Source organism: Etheostoma spectabile, chromosome 1 (assembly GCF_008692095.1).
Source record: "Etheostoma spectabile isolate EspeVRDwgs_2016 chromosome 1, UIUC_Espe_1.0, whole genome shotgun sequence".
Classification (NCBI taxonomy): domain Eukaryota; kingdom Metazoa; phylum Chordata; class Actinopteri; order Perciformes; family Percidae; genus Etheostoma; species Etheostoma spectabile.
This window is the reverse complement of record NC_045733.1, coordinates 16,404,521-16,408,285: the sequence shown is the minus strand read 5'-3', so window position 1 is coordinate 16,408,285 and position 3,765 is coordinate 16,404,521.

The window sequence follows — 3,765 nt, the reverse complement described above, 5'->3', positions numbered from 1 at the left end:
TGTAATTATTGTAACTTTTTTTCTGTGCCTTTTACTTTTATGTAAATACTTGTTGTAATGTATCAAGAATTGAAGTTAGTTTTTCTGTGTTAACTCTTCTCTATTTCAATGTATAAGGAGTATTAACACGACCATGCTTGGGCAAACAGCTTTAAGAAAGCCATTGAAGAAGCCGAGAAGCTCTCTAAAGCCTTAAACTCAGGTGTAGAGGCTTTGCTTGTCTTAGACTGTAGACGCCTTATTATTTATCGGCTGCAGAAATAACAATGGTATATTTTCTATTCAATCTAGCTATTCTTTCATTTTAAACAGGTATGAGGAAGTTGAGGTTCGAAAAAAACTTGAGGAGATGGAGAGACAAGAGGAGAAGAAAAGAGGGAGGAATACAGAAAAAGAGAGTCATCCTAAAGTGTCATCGGCAAACAAGAAGGACAGCAAAAAGGTAGAGAGGCACTGTCCAGTGTCTGCATATTAAAACATATTCACTTAAGGCCGACACTTAATTCAACAAAGAGAATTCAATGTACATTATAATATACGTAAATAACCATGGTTTGGTTGTATTTAAGTCTACACTCACTAAAGGTACAGTTTATCTACAGGTCGTATCTTAGCAGTAATACCGCAATAATGCTAGCTTCATTTGCAAATTTATAAATGACTATGTTTTGTAAGGTAATGGAATGTTTTTTTTTATTGTTTTAAAGTTATTCAATGTAAGAAGAAATAAAGCCAAATGGAATCAGTAATTCAATATTACATTTTTGACAAGATGATGTTGTGTGTGTGTGGCAGTAAAAGGAGAACAGAATGAACTGAAGAAATGAATTGAAGAAAGCAACCTCAAAGGTAAGCAGAATCCCAAAGCATTTGCAAAGTCATTTATGAGGTGAAATCATTCTGTAAACAAGACTGTTGCTGCTGTTATGTTTAGCTTAAACCCCATCAACTGTTTTTTGTTGTTGTCTTGTTTTGATTTAATGACTGCGGTGTTAGTTGGTGGGATCTCAGCTGAGAAGCTTTTCACATGATGAAGGACCAGACGATTACAATGATTGTCATGGATGCACGCAGCAACAGGGACTTTGAGGAGTCTCGCATTAAGGTCCAAGGCGCAGACTTGCATCACGTGCGTGCCTGGGAGGCCATTACCCCGGTGAGAAAGGGGATTGGACCTCAGGCTTCATACCTGATGTTTGATCTGACCCGAATTTGTTTTTGTATCTAATTTTGGAGTGATATATGAATGCATCTATTATCTTATTTCCTTTTGTTAACTGTTGTTTTTTTGGGTGTTCCCTCTGTTCATGTAATTTACTGTCGAACAAAGTCTTAATTCCTAAACCTCTGTATGTGTTTAGAATCACTGTGAATGATTGAGGCAAAGCTGCCAGAGATTTCGAAAGAGCATTGGAGGCGGCGGGGGTTTGTGGATTACATAGTCCTGCTGGACTGGTTTAGTTCTGTCACTGACCTTAAAACTGGGCCCCACCTTTGCAGAGCCTCAAGATGCCCTCTATAAGGTAACTGTGTGAGTGTGAGGGCGTTGGCATTTGTGTGCATGCGTTATGAGTGTGAATAACAACAGCAGAACTTTCCTGTGGGTACAATGAGTTTGTTGACCTCCACAGTGGGGACGCATCACCATCCTGCGTAGTGAGCCGCTGGTGCTGGAGGGAGGCTACAAGAACTGGCTGTTGTTTTAACCCCATGTACACAACCAACGCTAAGTCCGCCCCCTAGGCAGAATATCATCAGCTCCTTCCCTCACGTGAGTAATACCAGCACCGCACATACAGTTTTGGCTCTTTGTATTAATTAGGCTATGTAGTTTAATATGTTTGCAGGGGTTGTTTAATGCAGCTAGATATTTGTTTTAAAAATAATATAAAAGCAAATTAATAAATTTGTAAATAAAGTGGGCCTATTTCTGTCTCGATTTGATCAAAATGCCATAATTTAGACTCATATATTAATGTTCACCAAAAATCTATTATTGAGCTTTGCATCCTAGATTATGCTTGTGTTTTTTGGATGTTATCTTTCCTGCACGCTCTAGCCAGCAACAACTCAACTAAACACAACGGTTGCCATCTTTTAGTGGTTTCTTACTGTAGGTCTGTTTTTTTGTTGTTTGTTTTTTTGTTCAACCATCATAAAACACATACTAGTTTCCAAATCACATTTTAATGGTTCACCTGAATGGCTCTTACACAACAAAATGTTCCTAACTAATATGGCACATACACCAGTTATTCCAGCTCCCAACCCAAATTCTTCACCCAGTAGTAGTGTTAAGGCTGTTTTTTTTGTGTGATATTAATCTTGGATTGCTCTTAAGTCTGGCTGGACTCTTAGTCTAATATTCTAAGAATATGTTTCTCTCATAAATGTATTTACTTTCTGATGTTTTGAGCAGTGAACTTGCTACCATACTTCCTGATGAACCAAACCTCCGACCCACCTTACCAGAGCCAGAGGTTACACCCGAACCCCATGAAGCCTCCGCTCCTGTGCTGGTGAATGGGGTGGCACCAGTGGAACCCCCCACATCTAAAACTTCCTGGTGATTGATAGGCTGCCAGATGGTGGTCAATTCCACTGTCACAGGCTCTACAAATTCTGAGCAAGACCTTACTAAGAAGGGCCCTGTGGCAGGCATATCCAGCACGCACCTGCAACAGCCAAGCCTTCCACAGGTGTACTACATATTCTGGGAAAGTCAAAACATTAAGGACTTAAGTGGTCTTTATGTCCTCATGTTTTGTTTTATCTTCCTGTTCACTTGTCATAGTTTGACCGTACCAAGAAACCCTCTGTCCATGTGTCAGACGAGCCTAAGCCAGCCACAACGGGTCACCAAGGACTCGACGCAGACGGCCCATGTGTCCCTGACCGCTCAGTCAAACCGCCCCTCATCCCCAGCACTTCTCTGTCTAAAGAAGACAAGCCAGATACACTCGGAGGTGGTGGCAGGGATGGGAAGGCGGCAAGAGCGGAAAACGCATCCAGGAGCGTCGTGTAGATGAGGAAGAGACGGGAAGGAACAGAAGGAAGGCTAGAAAGGGAACAAAGTGAGAGAGGAAGAAGGAAGAGCAGGAGAATGGACTTCAGGAGAAAAGAAGCTGGAAAGACAGAAGGCAGAAAGAGGGAGATAAAAAGAACAAGCTGTGGAACGAGAAGAGAGAGGGGAAAGGAGCAAGCTCTGACACTCCTTCGAAGAGTATGTCTCTGGACTCGCCTGCTCCCAACCATCTTGTCAGTGAAATTAAGGTAGGTCTTATTTTCTTTCAGTATCAATCACCCACTATAATGTGGATGTCTAATTTCACTCCTGTGTCCGTGGGAAACTGCAAGCACAACATGAATGTTAAAGGCAGGTTTAACATTTTAGCTTTTTGCCAGTTATAACACAAGCATTGAATGCAAGTAAGTGAACAAAAGGGATCAGAGGCAAACAAGGAGTCCCTTAAAGCCCTGTGTGTTACATATGGGGCTAAAAAGAAATCCTTGGCCGTGATCTTTAGACAATGAGACCAAAAATACACATGCCCGTACCCTTATAATATCCAACCCTCTAATCTAATTGTCTAGTTCATGCTATTTATTCTACATTTGACTCAGAGGCTGCTCAGTATCCTTAACTGTGACTCCACACATGGTGTCCTTAAAAGGTTTGGAGTTTCCTATTTTTTTTTATTAAGGCAATTAATCTAGTTCCCAAATTTTTTTTATTCTTCTTTTTAATCAACGTAGTAAGAGGGA